Here is a 24,431-nt window from a genome sequence, read left to right on the forward strand (position 1 = left end):
TAGTTATACGCAGCCTGCGTATAATCAGTGGTATCAGTGCCTCGCCGGGAAGTGGAAGGACCCCTTTGATCTTGTGATGGAAGTGGATTTTTGAACATCAAATGATCATTATTTGTTGTTTTTGGGTCATGTCCTTCAATTTCAATTTCTCCTCGGTCAATAAGATCTTGAATGAGATCTTTCAATCGGTGACAATTACTTGTCTTGTGTCCTCTTCCTTGATGGAACTCACAATGTTCAGTATCTCTCCAGCATGCTAGTTTGACCTGAGGCTCATAGTTCGATAGCTTAGGTAGAGTGACCGAATTCTGAGAAATGAGTTGTCGCAACACTGTTTCAATGGGTTCCCCTAAGGGAGTGTATGTACATTTCTATTTTTGTGGACGAGGTCTTGGTTCATCATGAGATGTGATGCGACCTTGATTAGGAGGAACATTTGTGTTATTCTGAGGTGGAGGATTTTGTCCTGCAAACCGAACCACAGGTTGTGCATTTTGGATAGTCCGAGCATCCACAACTCCATCGTTGACGATATTCTTGTTTTTGTTCCAGAAGTTTGGTTTATCACTATTGAAGCGCGGGCGAGGACCATCTTTTGGTTCATTAAAGATTTTGATGAGTCCTTTCTTGATGAGTGCCCTTTCACATTTTAAACCCTTGGTGATCATATCGTTAAAGGAGTCTATGTCTTTAACATCCAAGTGAAATTCCATTTCTTCGTTTAAGTTGGAAATGAAAATTTCCACTAGTTCTCGTTCAGGTAACTGAAGAGAACGTCTGCTAGACATTTGGCGCCATCGTTGTAGGAATACTGAGAATAATTCACCTGGTTTTTGTTTGGTGTTGCATAGATCAGCCATGGTGATGTCGCGTTCAATATTATAAGAGTAATGAGATAGGAACTTCTGGATGAGTTCCTCAAATGTTCTAATGCCACCTGGTAGTCGGGAAAACCATGATGTGGTTGTTCCTACCAAGCTTTGGGGAAAAAGGTGCATTAGGTATGTGTCTTCATATGCTACTTTGAGGCAAGCAGAATGAAATTCTCAGACATGATCACGAGGATCTCCCTTTCCCCTATATTTTTCAAATTTGGGTGTTTCGAATCCTCTTGGAAAGGGTGGCATATAAAGATTTCTATCAAAAGGATAAGGACAGATGTCATTGAGTGAAAATTGGTTAATCTTGACACCACTATGAAGTTGTTGGGCAAGATTCTTGACTTGTTGCCACAACATCTCCATTTCATTTGGAGGAGGAGGTGGTGGGTTACCTCGAGGGATGTTATATCTGATGGGATCTCTACCCCTTTCCTCCTCATGGCGACTTTGTCTTTATGATGCTTGTCTTAATTGGGCAAGATCAAAGTCTGAGGGGAGTTTGGCTCCTTCTTGAGCGAGTTTTAAGAAGTGAGCATCTGCATTGCTCCTGAGTATTTCGTCAAACAATCTGTTAAAGAGAGGGTTATGCTGAGCCCTTTCTATTGTTGCAGGAGTAGGAGTACTTGGGTTTTCGTCATTTGCATTTCCTCCAAGTGCTTCTTGGAATTCATTGAGATTTTCCTCTTCTTCTTCTTCTATTTCTATTTCTCATTGCTGTGACTGCGATTGGGTTTGGGCCATTTTGTTTATGAGTCTTTGTTGAAATTGCATAAAAATGATGATGAGTTTTTGATGAAATGAGAGATTTGATGATTGGTGAATTGTGTGGTATGTGGATCTCTTAACACTTTTAAGGTAGATGTAACCAAAATTTCTTCTTCGAATTGCTTGCTTGTTTGATAAGATTTGATGTGATAACATGTAGAGAAATCTGAGATGTGTTACAGATTGAACTACCTAGTAATGAGAGGATTCACTCATGAACTAGTTTTAACCTGCGTAGATGTGTCTCTTAGGATGAGCTTATCCTAGATGTAGAAACAATCTAAAAAGTGATGTGATGTGTTTGATTTCAAGCAATATCTAAAAGAGAACTTGGGACAACAACCTCTTAATGTTTTGGGAGTGGGAACGGATTGATGATGAAGTGATTATGTATGAGTGAGATGATGGATGAAAATGTTTTCAACTTCAATAAAAACTGTGTTACAAATGGGACAAACTCTACCTCTTCTCTTTCAGGTGTTGGAGGTATTTCTCTAGCTGTGTTGTAGGTGATGCAGACGTTTGGGAAGAAATTGGGGTTAATCTTTCCTCCTTGATTTTTGTGATAACTCAGAGCTCTATATTGCATAAAAGCTCTGCGGTTCAATGATTCAGAATCAAATTCGTTTGTTTTGCCTTGAAGGTAAAGATGCATGTGATGCAGAAAGACTCTATGTGAGACAAAGATTTGTCTATTTAGATAGAAGAATTTCCTTCGTTTGATCAAAGCCTTTGAGCTTAATGGTCTTCTTTTCAAGTTGATATTCTGATGACACTTCTTCTTTCGCAGAATGTGAAGAATGGTCATAAAATTTTGACTCTTTTGTTGTTTGCACTTTGTTGATGTGTTTGGTTGTTTTGAGAAATGTTGGATGAATACTTTGTTTTTGGGAAGTGATTTTCTGATTTTTCTTTGACAAGAAAACAAAGAAAGCACACAAACACAAGATTGTAGCCTCAAAGGCACAAATGAGTATGGGTCTAGATCAACCCAATCCTTGGACTTGTATATGACCCTTCCTTTAGATTTATTTTAAGGTGTATTTCCAAAGCCTGAAGTCGGCTCAATTTGCACTAGGTCTGTAAAACGAACACACTTCAAACACTTTTTATCCCTAAGGTCAAATGGCCAGTTGTGATAAATTTAGCCCACATCTTGATATTTCTTCGACTTTGGTACTACATACCTTATGAATCCTGCCGTGGCAGGTAAGGATGTGATATACTAAGTCTTGCACGAGCATAACAAATAGATGATCCCTATGATGGGGGAGTCACCACTTTTTTCAAGCCACAAGTGACTTTTCAAAAAGCTATGTTTCTACTCAAGGAAATATGTATGGTGAGTATCTTGGGAGCAAAACCATCTATGCTCTTGCACTAAATCATATCTCAAACATCCTCAATCAATAGAACGGGTGGGATACTATTTAAAGGTGTTTAGTCATGTTCGATGTTTTTGGACATAAGTTCATTCTGCAATGACTCACTTAAGAGCCTTGTAACTGGTGGTGGGGCCCATTTGTCCTTTCGGTCAGTTACACTGTAGGAACAGCTATACCCAAGGCTACAACTTTCGCTCTCACCTGATTTCTATAGCGGCTCGAAGGATTTACCGCTCAAGGTCATTCCCAAGAGTGATGTGTCTCTTGGCAGGCCTCTCTTAAAAAGATAAAATTTTGAGTGTTACTAACACTTTTCTCTTGCACCTAGGACCACGAGAGCCAAGGGAGAGGATAGTGTGTGTTAGAGGTAGGACCACTCGACTGACCTTTGTGCACAAGCATGCCAAACACGAAATTCACTTGTTCTTTTTAATCCATCATTGCAAATGTGATCTAACTATTTGGAGATGTTGCTCCAACAGCCATGGTGTTCTTTTTAACTTCAAAAGAAATGTGTTTTGTAATCTAGAATTTGAAAATCCTGGTCAACTTAATGGAAAACACGTTTGCTTTGAAGTAAAATTTGTTTTTGCAAAAATCAAAACAAGTGGTTTGTAAGTTTTTAACTGCACCAAAATTTGAAGTGTGGCTTGTGATTTTTAGATTTGATGCAAGGAAAGAAACTTTGTTTGGTTGATTTTAAACACCCAAAATAAAGATGAATCCTAACTAGAAAACAATGAAAATTTGTTGTTTTGTGTTTTTCAATGTTCTTTTTAAGCACCAAATGACAAATGTGTGATTTTTATGGTGAGTTGTTAACCTGTTCGAATCAGAAGGTTGCGTGTTCGATTCACATCGGGTTCACCAAATGATGCTCTGCAAAAAGGATTAGAAAATCTGTTTGATGGCAACACACACAAGAGCACAAGAAACAAACGTTAGTGTTAGCAACAAAAGATTATCCTAAACAGGCATATCAAGAGAGATATTAAGCATGAAATAGAAAGCATATAAACATAGAATGAAATAGCTAATCAAGATGCTCATAGTTGCTCCTCCCTTGTTCCTCTCCTCTCCAAGTCCCAAATGAGTGTAGCTCTTAGCAGCTTTTTGCACTATGGATGCTTATGGAGGATTGAGATTTAATATTAAGCTTCAAATATGAAATGAAAAGCTAAATACTATGCTATTGATGCTAAAATGATTGATTTTACCAAAAAGACAAGATTTTAGTCATGCTATGCTAAATGCTCTCTAAAAATGTCTATAGCCTAAATGCATACAAGTTTTCAAGATCTGGATTATGAAGGAATGGGCTCTATTTATAGGAAAAATGGAGCAATGGATGGCCAGGATTGAAAGGTTTAATCAACGGTCAAGCTTGAAAGTTGGGGATCCATGTGCACAATTTGCACCAATGAAATGGTGACAAGTGTCAACATAAGATTGGGTTGAGAGAAGAGGTTGGAGGCATTAAATGCCTGAGGAGACCTCATGGTTATCTAGAAGGTAAGGGTCAAGCCTAAATTAGGATTACCCACTGGATTAGGAGTTAATGCAAGGATAAACCTTTGTGCAAATGATTAAGAGATAATCATGGTCAAAGCATTAAAGGCTTGATGAGACCCTTGGGTTGGGTAGAGGTTGAGTCAAAACAAATGTTTTAACCATGTAGGAGGGTTTGGGTTAACCATTAATGGTTTTTGAAGACTTTGTGGATTAAGTGGTTGAAGGTTGGAAGCTTTCAAAGGTTATCCAAGACTTTGACACATTTAGTGGTTGAAGGTTGAAAGCCTTTAATGGTTATCAAAGACTTTTAGGCTTTGAGAAGTGACTCCATTTTGCTTAGGAATGTGACAATAATTAGGGGATGGATTAGGTTAATTAGGAAGGGGTTAGAAGAATCTAGAAGGGGATTAGATTTTGCAAGTGGATTTGGTGGGTGAGGGAAAATAGGATTTTATTAAAATAAAAATTCATTTATTTCAATAAATGTGTGCAAGTTGTATTTGGATAAATATTCAAATAAATATTAATTTATTTAAATGAGAAAAAGGAAGATAAAGCATTAAAATGCTTGAAGACTTTGAGGGGAACCATTAAAGGCTTGAAGACTTTAAGGGAAGACATTAAGTTTGAAGACTTCAAAGCCATCAAGTTTGAAGACTTTAAGGGAAACCATTAAAGGCTTAAGAAGACTATAGAAGGAAGCCATCAAGTTTGAAGACTTTAAGGCCATCAAGTTTGAAGACTTTAAGGGAAACCATTAAAGGTTTCAAGTGGGTGAGGATAAATAGGATTTTAAATAAATAATTTATTTAAAATAGTTGTGCAACTTGCTTTTGTAGGAAAATACAAGTGGGTGGAGGATAAAGGTGATTTAAATAAATGATTTATTTATTTAAATGTGAGAGGTGGGATTTTGGGGGATTTAAATAAATATTAATTTATTTAAATGTGAGAGGTGGGATTTTGGGGGATTTAAATAAATATTAATTTATTTAAATATGAGAGGTGGGATTTTGGGGGATTTAAATAAATATTAATTTATTTATATGTGAAAGAAGATTTAATTAAACAAATATGATTTATTTATTTAATTAATGGTATGAATTTGGTTAAGTGAATTAAATCAAATAAATTGAATAATTTATTTAATTAATAGGAGAAGAGGGTTAAGATGAATTAATTAAATATTAATTTAATTAATTATTAATTGATGGTTAAATAATCAAATAAATACTAAGTATTCATTTAATTAAGTGGACAGATTTATGTGACTACAATAAGTTTTAATCATAACTTGTTAGTATAATGACTTTAAGATTATGTGCGATAGTGTTAATATCGTAGTTTATGTTTTGTTTAATTATTATTATATGATTTATATTAATATGATAATTTATTTTGTCTTGTATGATTTGTTATATTATATTATGTGTTAATATTTTATGATAAAGCTCATTTACTATTTAACATTATTTAATTAAAAATATGATCAATAGATAAGGAGTCATTATTAATTAAGTTACAATAATATTGAAAAATGGAAATGTTTTATTACAAAAATGTGGGATCATGACAGTCCTCCCCACTCAAAATTGCTTGTCCTCAAGCAATCTGGGGTTAAGATGATTAATGGTCTCATCTCCCTTCCATGTGGCATCTTCCCTAGGAAGGTTCTTCCATTTGACTAAGTATTCTATTATGGTTCTCCTTCTTAATTCTCTTTCTCGCTTATCAAGGATGAGCTCAGGTTCCAAAATCAACTTCCCTTCGTTATCAATTGGGGGTAGCTCGGTACAAGGGGAAATGTGTAAACCCAAAACCTTTTTTAGTCGGGATACATGAAATACATTGTGTATTTTACTGTGATCTAGTAGCTCCAATTCATAGGCCACTTCACCTATTCTTCTCAAAATTTTATAAGGACCATAGAATCATGGTTTCAATTTCTCAGCTCCACTGATTTTAATGGATGACTGCTTATAAGGTTGGAGTCTCAAAAATACCAAGTCTCCTACTTCAAAAGATCTTTCAATCCTTTTTTTGTCCGCATAAAGTTTCTGTTGGTTCTGTGCTTGGTGAAGATTATCTTTAAGGGCATTCATGATATCTGTGTTCTGTTGGAGGAAATCTTTTGCACCTGGTACATGACTTTCTGATTGGATGAGATCCCCAAATGATGTTGCTTCATATCCGTAGAGGGATTTAAAGGGACTCATTCGAATTGACATATGATGGGTTGTGTTGTAACAATACTCTCCAAGATGCAGCCATTTTACCCAAGCATTCTGCTGACCCAAAACATAATTCCTTAGATAACCCTCTATCCATTTGTTTACGATTTTTGTTTGCCCATCGGTCTATGGATGATAATTGGTACTTGGTGTTAACTCTGTCCCTGCTAGTTTGAATAGTTCTTGCCAAAATATGCTAAGAAATCGTCTATCTCTGTCACTTACAATATTCTTGGGTAAACCGTGTAACTTAAAGATTTCCTTAAAGAAGATGTCGGCTACATGTGAGGCTCCAAAACTTGAAGGAATGGCCATAAAATGTGCATACTTCGTTAATCTATCTACTACTACAAAAATGCAATCTTTATTCTGTACTTTTGGGAGTCCTGTTATGAAGTCCATTGATATACTCTCCCACTTCTGATTTGGGATGGGTAGTGGTTGGAGTAATCCTGAAGGGAAAGTGTGTTCTTCTTTATTTCTTTGACACACCATGCATTCTTGGGTGTGCCTCAGTACATCTTCCTTCAGCCCCTTCCATGAAAATCTTTCTTTGATCTGTTTGTAGGTCTTATAATACCCTTGATGACCTGCTAAAGGAAGGTCATGATAGGTCCTTATAATGTCTTTTTTCATATTTGACCCTGATGGAACATAGATTCTATTTTTGTAGAGGATGAGGTCATCAATTACCCGATAATTCTCATCTATTTCTTTCCCCTCTAGAATGTTGCTAGAGAATTTGTCTTTGGCATATTCGGTACTTAGAGCGGCCTTCCAATCTATAGATAGGACTGATAAAGACCCCAAGTAGGGTTTCCTTGAGAGGGCATCTACCACAACATTATATTTCCCTTTCATATATTCTATGTCGAAATTATATGCCTGAAGTTTACTCACCCATTTCTGTTGTCTATCATTCAAATCTTTTTGATTGAGAAAGAACTTCAAGCTGTTATGATCTGTTTTAACTATAAACTTTCCGCAGATCAGGTATTGTCGGAACTTCTCTAATGCATGCATAATAGCTAGCATTTCTTTATCATAAACTGAATAGGTTCTTTCTATGTCTCTAAGTTTCCTGCTTTCAAAGGCTATGGGATTTTTCTTTTGCATTAAGACAGCTCCAATGCCTTCTCCTGAGGCATCACAATAAAGCTCAAATGGTGCTGAAAAGTCAGGAATTGCTAGAACGGGGCAAGAGCTCATTACCTCTTTAAGTTTTTCAAATGCGGATTGGGCTTCATCTGACCATAAGAATGCTCCCTTTTTAGTTAAATTGGTTAAGGGAGAAGTTAGCTTTGAAAATCCTTTAACAAATCTTCTATAGTAACTGCATAAACCTAGGAAACCTCTGAGATGAGTGAGGGTTCTGGGCTATGGCCAATTTTTGATGGCTTCAATTTTTTCTTCATCCACCTTAACTCCATGGGTGCTGATCTTATGACCAAGATAAAAAATTTCTTCCATCCCAAACTCACATTTTGACATTTTGGCAAAAAGAGAATGTTGTTCAAGTAGGCCCAAAATTTCATCTATATGTCTCAAGTGTGCTTCCCAAGTTTTGCTGTAAATCAATATATCATCAAAAAATACTAACAGAAACTTTCTTAATTGTCCCCTAAAGATGTGGTTCATGCATGACTGGAAAGTGGCAGGGGCATTGGTAAGGCCGAATGGAAGGACCAAAAACTCAAAGTGGCCATAGTGGCATCGGAAAGCTGTTTTGGGAACATCTTCCTTCCTCAATCTTATTTGATGGTATCCTGATCTCAAATCTATTTTTGAAAAGTATACTGCTCCATGTAATTCATCTATAAGTTCGTCCACCCTAGGGATAGGGTATCGGTTCTTTATATTCTTCTTATTGAGTGCTCTATAATCAATGCACATCTGCATGGTCCCATCCTTCTTTTTTACCAATACAACAGAGGAGGCGAAAGGACTGGAGCTAGGTTGAATGTGCCCCATTTCTAGAAGCTCTTTGATAGCTTTCTCAATTTCTTCCTTATAGCCCCTTGGATGGTGATAAGGGGTGGTGATTACTGGTTTTGCACCTTCTTCAAGTTCAATAGTGTGTTCAAACCCTCTCTTGGGTGGCAGTCCTTTTGGGATGTCTTCAAACACCCTTTTATGTTTTCTAATAATGGGTTTAATATCAACATGAATGGCTTCCCCTTGGTTTGAATTTTGGTCTAGTATCATGCATTGGGCAGCCCACTCTCCTTGACTACGTCTAAAAATCCTTTCCATTCTTTTGGAGGTTACCATTCTTGTTGTGCCATCATGCAACCCTTTGATTAACACTTCCTGCCCATTTTGAGTGAAACATAGTTCCAATTTGGGGTGATCGAGATAGAATCTTCCCAAGGAATGTATCCAAGGAATTCCTAGGATTACATCTGAATCTCCTAACTCGACCACATAGAAATATTCTTTGGTAGGGTATTTCCCTAATGTTATGCTTAATTGAAGGATTTTTTGGTTACATGAGGAAGTGGATCCATCGGCAAGGGTTACTTGGAAACCCTTAAACTCTTGTGTTGTCAGCTTCAATCTCTTAACGAAGCTTTTATCAATAAAGTTGTGGGTAGCCCTGCTATCTAGTAGTGCAATTACCCTCTGCCCTTTGATCGCACTTTTGATTCTAAAGGGATGGTGTTTTGAGGCTACGGAAATTGCTGCTAATGATACTTGCACCTCTTCGGTAATTTTTTCTCTTTTGCTTGGGGGTTCATTGAGTTCTTCTTCTTCATCACTAGATAATGCTTCCAAGTTATGGGCTTGGCTCTTCCTCCCACATATGTGACCCGGGTGCCACTTTTCTTTGCACTTAAAACAGAGATTTTTTTTCTTAAGCATATCTCTTTCATTTCCCTCTTTGCAACTGTGACCATATTCCCATTTCTCATGACAATGGTAACATACGTTCTTTCTCTTAAGCTCTTCCCTTTCTTTAAAGGTGTTTCCCTTCCTAGACCATTCCTTAGTATGTGTATTTTTAGTGAATGTTTTGGAGGGTTTCTCCCAAGTTGAAGTGTCTTCTAGGCCCAAAGCTTTATCTATGGCATCGTCTAGGGTAGGGGGTTTTAATGCTCTCATCAATCCTTTAATGGAGTCTTTGAGTCCCTCCACAAAAAGATAGGTAAGTCTGTCCTCATCTACTCCTGAGACCCTTACAGAAATGTTTTGAAATTCAGTGATGTATTCTTCCACTGTTCCCCTTTGTCTTAAGAGGGTTAATTCTTTGAAATCTTTTTGTGGGTGTTTCCTCTCAAATCTCTTAATGAGTTTCTGAGTGAACTCGTCATATGTTGTTATACCATCATGACCTTGTGTGAGGGTGCCATGATACCACCACTCATGGGCTAAACCTTCTAGGTGTAAAATGGCAAATTGGACTGCATCATCTTCTGTCATGGGACTGAGATTTAAATATGTATTTAGTTTTTGTATCCATTCTTGAGCTGATATTTTTCCGGAGCCATCAAAGTTAGGTATTGATAGTTTATTTACTTTGTGCTTTAGATCCCTGCTGAATGGTCTTCTCCTAGGAGTCTCATTTTTCTTTGCTTCACAAAACTCCCTAAAAGATACAACCTCTCTTACTTCTGGCCCTAATCTAGCATAGGCCATGGCTATTTCTTCTGTGTTATTCATGGAGGAGTTATTTGTTTCTTCCCTATTATTTCCCTCTCTAGGTAGGAAATTGGGTTTTTGTATCCTGGAGCTGGAAGATGTGTTATGAGTGTTTTCAGAATGATTAGAGTTTTCTTCTCTGCCATTGGAATGATTTCTAAGAGTGTTCATGGTGGTATTCATATCTTGTAAGGCTTGAAGCAAAGCCTGACTTGTTTTTTCATTTTGCTCTATTAGAGCTTGAGTTTTTCTATCATTGTTTTCCATGAATGTTCTAAGTTCATTTTCCAATGGTTCACCCATGTGGTTACTACTTCCTCTGGTTCTCCTTTGATAATTTTGCATTAACAACCCTTAACAGGATGGCAGAATCAGGCTCTGATACCAATTGTAATGTCCCAACTTCGCAAATCTAAGAAAACACGTAAACAATAAATTTTAATGATTGATTAACTCATCTAGGGTGTAATTAGTCAAAAATTCATTTGAGTTCATTTGTTATCAGTAAGTCAATTCCATATTTAATTCCTAGTGGGATCAAGAGGATAAGCTACCTTAGGATGCCCATAGCGCTTATCAGGCCCAAGGGCGGTACACTCCCCCTTGGCCGTCCTGCCAGAAGCCCTTTGTCAACTGCAGTGGGTGGCCTACCTGACAGAGGCCTAGTTCCTGCTATCCCTATTGCCTAATTCCTCATTTATCTCACTGGGTTTGGATATGTAATTGCTTACTTTATTATCTTAGTAGGGTTCATTATTTTATTCCTTAATTGCATAATATGGATCATCCTTAATTAGTAATTGTATATTATTTATTAATTTATTTAATATGTGTAGATGCATTCATATGGTATGCCCATATATATATATATATATATATATATATATATATATATATATATATATATATATATATATATATATATATATATATATATATATATATATATATATATATATATATATATATATATATATATATATATATATATATATATATATATATATATATATATATATATATATATATATATATATATATATATGTCCATGGATTATATTTGTATTTATTAAATCATCCCTATTTATGTAGAGAATTATATTTTTCCTAAATGTAAGTAATTGTTGTGAATTTACAAACTATCAAAAATTTATGTACCCATTAAAAGTAATCTATTTATAAGTATAAAATCTCATTTTATTAAATATTATTGCAGATGTGAACAAGGGTCAAAATTGACTTACCTGTGTCTCCTGCCGCTGCTTCCCTTTATCCCATTTCCCATGCGTCCTTCTCTGTTCGCTATCTCCTGTGCCTTCCGCTACTCTTATCCCGCGCTCAATTCCCGTCGCTCCCTTTTTCCCCTTCCTCCCTTTTGGCTCGCATCCTTATACCCGCGGGGGAGGCGTTTGGAGTGGCTACCTCCACGGGACGTGTCTGCTGGTGGCGAGCGGTGGTGACGGCTCCTTCTTCCAGTCGCTACCCTCGTGGATGCCCCTGTTTAAATGACGCCGCTATTTCCTCTGCATCTCATTTCTTAATATAAGTTTTAATCATAACTTGTTAGTATAATGACTTTAAGATTATGTGCGATAGTGTTAATATCGTAGTTTATGTTTTGTTTAATTATTATTATATGATTTATATTAATATGATAATTTATTTTGTCTTGTATGGTTTGTTATATTATATTATGTGTTAATATTTTATGATAAAGCTCATTTACTATTTAACATTATTTAATTAAAAATATGATCAATAGATAAGGAGTCATTATTAATTAAGTTACAATAATATTGAAAAATGGAAATGTTTTATTACAAAAATGTGGGATCATGACAGCTCCTCCTTCACACCAATGGTACTCCACTCACCCCTCTTCAACTCTTCCAAAGGGTGCCTCCTCCTCTAACCTTCCATGCTCTCCAAGACCTCTGCAACTTAACCTTTCCTAGCCAGGCACTGTCGAGTCTCGCCTAGGAGTGGGTCTTGAAATGGCCTCCTTGCATTTTCAACGGCCCTGCTTGCATATAATTATAGTACAATGTCTTTACTCTCATTCCCCATGGTTTCATAGTGATTCCACAATGGGGAATGGAGTTATGTACCCATTTATTCAGACCAGTCCAAAACTGGACAGTGAGAAGCAATTTACAAAAGATTTACAAACACAACACACTTGCCAAACAAAAACCTAATCTATATGCTCAAAATGAAATTATTTACACCATAGAAGACACTCCACACATTTTTGTTTGCAAATCAATCCATTAATGGTCTTTCTTTACTCCATTTGTGCTGATTGGCAACAAAATTGCAGTCACAGTCAAGTCACCTTGTTTGGGCCATACAATATCTGACATCCAACCCATTAAATTAGGGTTTTCAATTACTTATAGCACCTTTGTTTTGGTTTGTGTGCCCATATTAAGGTTTTCCATGCTACATTAAGTTTTTTGGCCTCATGGTGGAAAAGTTGCTTGACAACTTTTTTAAGTTCTCATGCAACTTTTGCAACTTTTGAGCAACTTCCTCAATGTTGCTTTTCTTGACTCCTAGACCCATATTGGGAAAACCTAAAGACACCACCATTCTATGAGGGACCCCTAAACACCACAAAGGCACACATACCCTCTATTTCTAAAGAATACTCAATTTTGACTTATGACCCTAAGACCTCAACTAGGACCCTAACTAGGACCAATGACCACATGGCTCTTATTTTATATACAATGGCTTCATTGAGAAGCAAGAACACAATCCAAAAATAATGGTGGGAGCCCTTTGAAGGGTGCTCCTACACCATCTATGCCATACTACCCCCAGGGGAATGGTCAGGCAGAAGCATCCAACAAGACAATACTGAAAATCCTAAAGAAAATAGTGAATGATGCAGGCAAAGATTGGCATGTACAACTCAATCCAGCACTTTGGGCACATAGAACTAGCATCCGTACACCTATAGGAGTAACACCTTTTTCCTTGGTCTATGGATCAAAAGCTATTTTACCACTAGAGGTAAAAATTCCATCTCTCAGAGTCTCTCTAAAAGGCTTAATTCCAGATGAAGAGTATCGAGTCAACCGACTGCAAGAACTGGAACTATTAGATGAAAGATGTCAACATGCTTACACTCATCTCAAAGCATATCAGCAATGCATGTGCAAAAGCTACAATCAAAAGGTCATCCCTCAAAACTTCAAAGTTGGTGACCTAGTCCTCAAAGAAAATCCAAGAAATCAACAAGATCGAGAAAAAAAAGGGAAATTTGAACCTAACTCGTTGGGTCCCTATGTCATCATATCAGTCTATGGATCAGGTGCTTATTAGCTTACAACTTCAGAAGGAGATGTGCTTGATGAACCAACTAACAACATTCATCTAAAGAAATACTACACTTAGTCTAATGCACGGAAAAAGTCAAAAACAAAAAAATCAAAAAATCAAGAAAAAGCAAATAAAAAGGTACAGATAAAAGCAACTAGTGAAAACCTGGTAATAGGCACTATTGTGAAAGGAAAACTCCTTTATCTATATCCACATCCTTATCTCTACAATTAAACACTATCGGCCTTCGTCCGACACTTAGCAAATATCCATTTAGGACATACTTAATGTAGTCACTATCTTGATTTATCCATATATCCTTTCACCACACCACACCATGGCTTGGTAATCGCTGTACATATCCACATCAAGAGACACACTTAGCTAGGGGCAATAATCATCAAAACTTGCAGCAAGTTCAAGCCATCAAAACTACTTGTAAAACTCAGAACACCACATCCAGCAACCAAAAACTTACTCCATCACAAAACAAAGCATTGGCTCACTAAAACAAGAATCACAAAAACAATATGATGGATGATTTTCTGAAGTACCAAATGTTGCATTATTGCATAAAATCTTGACTATTTTTGCATTTGAACCTTTTAAATTATTGGATTCTCTACATTTTCTCAACAATGCTTCCAAGCTAGAGATCATCGAGAAACTCCAATATTTTCTTAGTCTTCTGTCTGGGAGGCGATCACTTGTACTGTGTAAATACTTGTCTCGAGATGTGATACAATGAATATCACTGAAGACATGATTCCACTTTACGCATACAAATGGTTTACTCTTGTCTGTTTATATGCAATCCACACTCTGGTTGTCATGGTCCAATTATACCTTGACACTTGTGCTATCTTGCAAAATCAAACATCATGTAAATTTTTCTCACAATATTATGGTTCAAATATACCATTATGCTTGTATAAATTTTCAACATATCCCAAACAAATCAATGCTCAATGATGATACCTATATAGAAAGCAAATAAACATGTGGATATATCGGATGACAAATGCAGAATGAGGATGCTCCAAAAACAATTAGTTGCATATCATTTTACAATTAGTTGCATATAAAATCATACATCTCATTTTCAAGATACATCTCACAGCATATAAAATCATACATCTCATTTTCAAGATACATCTCACAGCATATCAAATCATACATCTCATTTTCAAGATACATCTCACATCTCATAAACATCATACATTTACATCATGCATTTCACTTCATCATATCATCTATCTAAGCATTGCATCATCATAAAATAAAGTAAAAGCATCTAGAACATGCATCCATAACACATCACATGATCAAAGAAAATGGTGTCATATATATATATATATATATATCAAAAATGATCAAAATGTACAAATATTTGTCATGTCTGTGCCTCGTACAATAAAAAAATGATCCAAAATACAATAGAGACATTGTCTCTCAAGTATGACTATCTCCTAAGGGGGATAGTCTTGTCGCTGATGTCCCAGCCCCTGGATCTCTAGGGGGATCCTGTCTCAAAGGCCCTGTCATGCCTCTACTCTCTGACCGCGACCCAGTCTCTCGAGATCGACTCGATCTCGACTGCGTAAAGCTCTGCACTCTGTGCTCCCTGGGCACCACATCCTCATAGTGGCATCAATAGTACTCCACCTCCTTGACTCTCAAGGACAACTCTCTCATGATATCTCTCAGAGGGCCACCTGCTGCCACTCTCTACAAGCTTCCTACCAGCTCCTCCGCTCGACCCCGCCGCTCTATCTTAGTATTGTGCTCTAGGGTCAGCTGGGTAATCTGATGCTATTGCATCAATAGCTGTGCCTATAGCTATTGTACTATCAACTATAGAGTCCTAATCTGGGCATCCTCCACATGCGTCGGGATCCGGATCCGTAGGGGCACCTGTGAAGGGGTACCCCCTATCCCTCTACTTGTCCTCGGTGTTGGTGGATGTAACTCATCAGTCCTCCTCCTCTGCGCTGGCTGTCTCCACTCATCAATCCCTCCCACCGCTGCTATCACCTCTCCCACTCTCCCCTCCTCCCCTGCTCTGATCACCAACCCTCCTCTCCCTCTATCCATCACAGCTTGTCAAATTTCTCTCTCCACCCGCACTCCCCTATCACTCCTATCTCTACCTCTATCTCCTCTCCTACCCCAATATCCTCTCCCTCGTCATCCTCATCCACCTCCATCATCTCCCTCATCACCATCTCCCCTTACCTCATGCTTGTCATCATCGAAGGCTAGCCGCATCTCCTTAGGATCTGATATCCTAGCCACAGCACGAGCTACGAACAAACCAGCAAACTCATGTGTCATCCCAACATCTAATATCTCAGGAGCATAGTCCCATATCTGGCCCGCTAAGCTAAAAAACTCCTCTACAACCGCTCCACTATCAATAGTCAGACCCCAATCCAGTATATCCTGTCTCTAACGCGCATACAAGCAGGTCCCTTGTGGTATCCCCTACTGCCGACCATACTACTGCAAAACTCTGCCAACTAGAAATCTCTCGATCACAAAGGGTGTCTGCCCTATCATAAACTGACTCATAAACACATATGAAATCTCCAGCCCATCCTCAACCCATACCTCATAATTTATATATGGTCGCCAGACGACCGTATCGATGTCATCCAATACCCTCCTCCAATGCTCAAGTTTTCCCAGCTTCCGCTGGACAACTAGCCCCCTGTATCCGTATTCATATGCTCGCCCAATAGGCCTGTCTCTATCCACCTGTAGCCTAGCTGCTAGAATGTGCTCCCAACACCATACCTGTAGAAGTGTCACACCAGTTGACAAACTATCATAACCCAGGTACATCACCTCATGTAAGTCCCTGTACAAATGGGCTAACATGGCCAATCCCCATGCGAACCTATGGCCCTATGTCACCATCTCCTCTAGCACCAATCCCCAACCTACAAAAAATCCATTCGACCTACGGTCGGGACATAGGAATCCACCTATAAAACCTGCTAGTACTGATGGAAGAGGCACACAATCCAAATCCAAGAACTCCTACCAAGGGATCTCATATCCACACACTGTCTCATCATGAAATATGCGATGCAGTGCCTTTGTCTCGCCCTCCTTTGTCTGCTCATAAGGCAATAATGCACCTACTACGGGAATCTGTAATATCCTATAACAGTCCTCAGAAGTCACCGCCATCTCACCTGTGGCAAAGTGGAAGGTGTTTGTATCACTATGCCATCTCTTTGTGAGCATTGTAAGTAAACCCTAATTCACAGTAAACCAAGGCATATCTAATAAAGATGATAGGCCACATCTCTCAATAATATCTAAGTCATCCTATGCCAACCGTGGTATTAATGCCCATGGTATGGGGAACCTCTCGCGTGACTGAACCACTCCCAATCGCTCCTGTCAAAAAGCAAAACAAGTCCAATATCAGTTTCCTCATCAAAACAAAGATATCAAAATCAAAATCACATCAAAAACTTGAAACATTTTGCAAATCTAATCAAGTTCCACATCATATCATTCCATATCAACTTGTAACACAACTCAAGTTTTCAAAAACCATATCAAAACTTGTAACACAACTCAAGTCTCCACATCACATAAACATGTAAAACAATTCAAGTTTCCCACCCATATCAACTTGTAAAATAACTCAAGTTTCCAACCCATATCAACTTGTAACATAACTCAAGCTCCACAATCATATTAGCTTGTAACACAATTCAAGCTCCTAACATATTAACTTGAAACAATGCAAATCAAATCAAGTTTAGATCACAAACACATTAATATCTACATCAATAACTTGAAAAATCACAAATCAAACCAAGTTATATCAGTACTCATATTGGACAAACTATCAAAAACATGACAACCGACACAGCAAATGACAAAAATCTACCTCTCCAGGCAAAACTGACCTTATCCTATGTAATTTTTACATTCACAAATCATCCTATCTTGTAAAATTTAGCTACGTGCTAAACCATATCCATGCGCTACCCTGTTTTCTCCACGCACTCTCTTATCTACCCTATGCATTAGACTAACTCTACGCGCTACCCTTTTTTCTCCATGCGCCAACTAATCTACCCTAAGTGCTAAACCTGATCCATGCGCTAACCTATCCCACATTTGCGCTACCTATTTAACCTTATGCGCTAGGTCTAACCTATGCGCTACATCCCCTTGCCAATGCGACCCCCTATGGACCCTATGCACTAGGTTTACCCGATGCACTACTCTTTTAACCCTAAGCGCTACCCTGTGTCCCTCATGCACTAACCTAAGGCCATGTGCTAACCTAAAAACTCCATGCGCTACCCTAAATGTTTTCGAACACTACCCTAAATTACAACCCTATGTGCTACATAATTTTTTGTATGCGCTAACCTAAGACCCCTATGCGCCAAAACGTGAAAACCGCATTTCAAAATTCAAAAACTAACCAAAAATGACCAAATTAAAAATAAAAAAGGGGTCAAAAAGGTTGACTTACCGGTGGTCCATACGTGGCAGACCTCCAATACCTCTGAACATGCTCGAATAGATGCGTAGAATATGGAATAGGCATTTTGTCTTCTCTCCAAAAGTCTCTTTCTCCAAGATCAAACAAGCACAAATGAGGCAAACCAATGCCCTTTTCCCCTTTTATAGGGTAAAATAAAATTAGGGTTAGGGAAATGAGCATGTAATTTGCTCGCGGTCTCCCTCATACCCTCGCACACATCCATTATCGGGAGATGCATCAATTTAAACATTCCACCTAGCCAAAATTGTGCACAACAAACACAATTATCAAATCAAATCAAATTTTCCAAAATTTTGATTCATCTCTTGAGGGGGCATTATCACGATCGTTTATCAAATCTAAGGCATCACACATCAAATCTGGGGCATGACATGAAAATTCATAAAAACAACATTGATCCTAAAATCGCAACGACACATCATTTTCTTTGAAATAACATGTGCACACATGTCACTTCAAAGAGGGGCAAAATGTAGACATATAAAAATGACCATATTCCTAAATGAATATTTTATGTTCATTTCTCTATTTAATTAAATCCAATTTAATTGAATATCCCACATTCCTCTATTTAATTAAGTAAATTACTCAATTAAATTCACTATACCTCTTTTACCATTTAATAGAATAAATCATTTTATTCAATTAAATCCCCTATCCACTTTTTAATTAAATTCAAATTTAATTAAATAGTTATCCTAAATTGAATAAATCTAATTTATTTAATTTCCCCAATTACAACCAAATTGAATTAAATCCATTTTATTCAATTAAATCCTATTATCCCTTCATCCACTTGCAAAATCCTACATCTCCCACTTGCATCCTAACCCTCTTCCTAATTTCTTTTAGAATCCATCTAATCCTAATCAATTAACCCAAACCCATTCATTATCCCCTTTCCCTAAATTTGAGGAGGTCACTTCTCAAATTTGGAGTAAAGTCTTCTAAAAGCATTAAAGCCTTTATCCATTCAATAAGCTAACTTGTTGAATACCCCCAAATTTGGAAGGACTCTTACAAATTTGTCCCCAAAGTCTTCATAACCATTAATGGTTAACTCAACCCTCTAGCATGGTTAAATAATTTCCCTAAACTCAACCTCCATGTAACCCAAGGGTCTCATCAAGCATTTATTTCTTTGACCATGGTTATCCTTAATCTTTTGCACAAGAGTTTATCCTTTGGGTAAAACCTTTATCCATTGGATAACACCAACTTAACCATAACCCTTACCCCTAAGATAACCATGAGGTCTTCTCAAGAATTTAATACTTCCTACCTCTCTTCTCAACCCAATCTTATGTTGACATTTGTCACCATTTTATTGGTGCAAATTACAAACATGGATTCCCAACTTTCAAACTTAGCCCTTGATTAACTCTTTCAATCCTGACCATCCATTGCCCTATTTTTGCTATAAATAGAGCTCTCATTCCTCCATTTTCATAGATCCAAGTCTTTAGCATCACACTTATACTAAAATCCATCCAAGCTTTTAATATATCATTTGTGCTCATCATTTAGCCTCTCTTTTCAATAGGAATTAATCTAAATATGCATGTTTAGAGTATTTTCTTTATCATTTCACTTAATCATAAACTAATATAGCATGCTAGGATAGTCTTGTTACTAATCTTGTCATCTTATAATCTAGTTTATTGCATTTATAGCATCATGCATAGCTTAAGATGCATTTCATCTTAAAATCAAACAAAGCATCCCTCATTCTTGCATTTGTCATCACTAAACCACTTTGCTTAGTGATCTGAGAGCAAATAAATTGGTTTGAGGGACCTTGTGAGATAGAGAACCATGGAACCAACCTTGGGAAGTTGAGTCATACTTCATGGCTCCATAGCTTGCACCAAGAATTCCTGTGGGTGTGTGAGCAAGGCTCCCTAGAACTCCATTTTCCACATTTTAAGTTCTATCGACCCATTTTTCCCGCATACACATACATTTCATTAGCTTATCTTGTCATTACTATTTATATGAGTCATTTCCCTTTCATATCAACAAAGAAATAAACATCCCAAAGGTATTCATTAACTTTCATTCACAAGAGGAAGTCAAAGTAAATCACCTCCTTAGTCTCCTTTGTATTCCAATGTATGAGTGAAAGTGGGATTAGGTCTTAAACTACTCGATCCCATTTTCATCCATCACAATTAATATGCTAATATTATTGTTGGAAAATATTCATAAAATGTTGATCACTAAATTGTAGTATGAAAGTAAACTATCAACAATAAAAAATAGAGCATATCAATGTCAAAAAATACACATCAACAAATAATATCATATTTTGGAGACCTTTGTTATCTAGGAAAACTATGACTTCAAATTATATTACAACTTATAGCACATAATAAAAATTAGAGACAACTTAGAGCACAAGATTTGAATTTCAAAATTCAAAGTAACAATGTGTTGGGAAAGGAAGCTACATAGCATTGAAAATTTCTAAATGCATTTGATAATAGAATGTTTGTAGGTACTAGATATCACATGTTATGTCTAGTGGATAAACCAAGAAGCGTTTCTCCTAATTGTAGGATAGAGGACAAATAAAAAAGCCAACTTAGGCAACCACATATTGTAAGTGATATAGAAATAGACCTCAAGAAAACTTTAGGAGTGATATCCCTATTGGAATCAAGGATCACTTAGAGGGGGGGTGAATTAGTGATTGATCAGTTTGCAGATTTTCAAACTTAACTGTCAACCATTAGATGCAAACACTTAAAACTGATATGCAAAAACATGAAACAAACAAAAACAAGATCATAAAACTAGTATTTTTATGTGGAAACCTAAATGGGAAAAACCACAGTGGGATTTGAACCCAAAATATTATTCCACTATGGCCAATATCAAAATAATATTACAAGATGGGAATGCACAAGCATTAGGCACACTACCTAGAGCTCATTGCTCAATTATAATAACTCGAATGGCTACAACCCTCAAGGAAGTCTCACTGACTTAAATAGTTGTTATAGTGATAAATTACAATGTATGAACTCTAAAATGGCATCTACAATGCCTGGATGAGTTTCGGTTGAGTGTTGAATACATTGGTTAGATCACCTTCTCTAGTCTGCTCTATTCTACCTAGTACTCTATCTCAGTCAGCTACTGAATCAAGAATGCACATGTGAAACTATACCAAAAGGGATTCTTTATCACCTCTCACTTTCATAAAATCACATTATGCCTCGAAAAGATCACCCACACCAAACTTATATACAGGAACAACGAGAAAATAGGTTATTTACCATGTCGGCCTGTAAGGTGTAACATGTAGTCACATGTCGACTAGACCAGATCCAAAATGATAAGTGTGGATCACCAAAACAATAGCAAAATGATGTTTCTATGTCGACCCAATAAACAAGAACATGATTCAATGCACTGCTATCGCCGGAAAGCTTTCGAACCCAAAAATGCTCTGTTCTACCTGAAATACTGGTTAATCAGCTACCGGTTGACACCTGCCTCCAGATAAGAAAAATTACAATCACTGAATCAAATCTACATGAAGATTTGTCATCAATGACAACTCTAAACCAATAAGCATCCACCAAAAACTACCAAGAGCCACCGGAGTCCACCAGATGAGTGTCAATTGTCAACAATCTCCCCCTTTGGCATTGATGACAAATCTCAAGAAAAATGACTAAGTGTTGAGCATTGTACACTAGTTCAAAAGAATCAAAAGAATTTATAAGGCTCCCCCTTAGACAAAGAATTATACTCTTCAATACTATAATTTTTTCACTCTCTCTCTCCCCCTTTGACCGTAATGCCAAAGATGGGGTGCTGCCCAAAATTTACATATAGAGATATTTATAAATACTTGAAGATGTTAGCATAAGTAGTCTTAAAAAATCCTAGGTGAGCATCCCACCCACTCTTCCAGTTGTCTAAAATAGTGATAAATGCATACAATAGCATGAATTTATAATTCTCTTAGGTCAAATGGCATAGGTTGGGCCATCTCCTTCATACAATCCACCTTATTACTTAATATAGTGTCCAACCGAGTGGCAATCAAGTTCTAGAGTTCACCTACTTTTCTCAAAAAATTGTGCTTGTCTTCTTGAAGGCTTGAGATCTGATCATTTAGAGCTATAATCTGCCCTTCAATACTTCTGGTTAATATAACATTTGGATCAAAGGACTGAGAAATACCAACAAGGTTACCCTAGAAATCACCTATCGTGTAGATGTTTCAAATAATTCTAACATTCTTGTTGATGTTTCTTATTCATGTCCTATTTGTTTTGGCAACCCACATTGATCATTGTGCAATTTTTTGGTGGTTTCTATCAATTGGTGATATTTTTTGTGTTATGTGGTTTTCCTAGTGGTGTAGCATGTTGCGATTGATATTAGTGTGATTTTTGGTGGTGTTGTGTGTTTGGGAATTCGATTTAGGATCATGTTATTGTTAGGATAATAGGTGGACAATTGAGAGGGGGGGTGAATCAGTTGTCAACAGATTATGTGAATTAAAGCACTTAAAACCTTTTACTAGAATACAAGAAAACAAATACCGAAATAATTGATAAAGCATTAAACCATAATTGAAATCTAGAGAATCAATACCATTCAACCATAACACATAACACCATAATTTGTACGTGGAAAACCTGGTAAAGGGAAAACCCACATTGGGAAACCCTACCCACAGTCAGATGATACTTCTGTAAAAAGTATATGATTACAATAGGGGCCTGCACATGCAGGAAGACACACTTCCTAGAGTGCACTACTCATCACAAAGGAGTCTCACTAGCTATAAAACACATCAGACTATAATCTGGAATGAAGATTAAACTGTAAGTTAGCATCTCCTATGCTTGAGTATAGTTCTGGTTAAGCTCAATACCAGAGGCCTAAAACCTCTTAGATAAACCCAGCTCAATCACCTATGATTGACCAAATCCTTTGCTCAAATGATTATTATATTATTCACTCCTTGCATATGATCTGCAATGTGATCTTACATATATTTATACAAACCCTGAACCTAAACAATTAGGTCAGCCACCCAAATGATAATTTAATAGATCCATTACATAATCTTGAAATAAAATCATAAAACATGTCAGCTTAAGGCCAAATAACTATCATCCAATCAATCATCCAAAAAGTGCATCAGAAGGATCCACCACATTTCATGAAACCAGTCCATAACCTAGATAGCACCGCACCTAAATTAGATCGACATGTGCCAAAGAAGTGACACCAATCAGTTGAGGCACGAACACAATCACCATCAACATCCAGAATCCCTTCTAGAAGCTACACCAACACCACTTATGCATTACATCAAAGATATTCAATAAATCTTCATCGATGAAACCTTTATCGGACCTACAAAATAGGCTTACTAGAACATAAGATAGAATTTGATCTTCAAGTCAATACCAACTAATTGAAACATGCTTTAGAATAATATGAACCATTCATACAAACTTATTCCATCATCCAAATCATACTAGTGACAATCAACTAATAATCTTTCCAATCCAATCCTTCTACCAGAAGTCGGTAAACAACCATAATAGCTAGTGTTGACATCAATGACAAAACATCAATGCAAAACATAATCAATTCCTTCTTATTGCCAACAATCTCCCCCTTTTGCACTGATGGCAACACTAGATGTGAAAAACATCCAAGTGCTAAGAAATGACAAACAAGTCTCCCCCAATGAAATTCAACCAACAATCTCCCATAAAATTATATAGCAATGAAGCTCTGAACCAGATCTAAATCAAAAGACTAAATACTACCAAACTCCCCTTGAGGAGTGTAATCAATCTGAAAATAGATAGCATAAGTTTTTAACATATATTCCTCCCCCTTTGACATCAATACTAAAGATATGACATAGATATCAAATAGAATATGAAAACTCTAAATATCAAGGCTGACTACTCCCCCTAACTAGTAGCATTATTTCATCAATCAATAGAAAAATATAGCTCTGATAATACATACCAGACTGATGCATATTTGCATCATTTAAGTCTTTACTAGAGGGGTAGAAACCCCCAATCTATCTCTCAAATTATCAAATGATTTCTAGGACAAAGGTTTAGTGAAGATGTTTGCTATTTGTTCTTTAGTTTTCACA

Source organism: Cryptomeria japonica, chromosome 5 (assembly GCF_030272615.1).
Source record: "Cryptomeria japonica chromosome 5, Sugi_1.0, whole genome shotgun sequence".
NCBI lineage: Eukaryota > Viridiplantae > Streptophyta > Pinopsida > Cupressales > Cupressaceae > Cryptomeria > Cryptomeria japonica.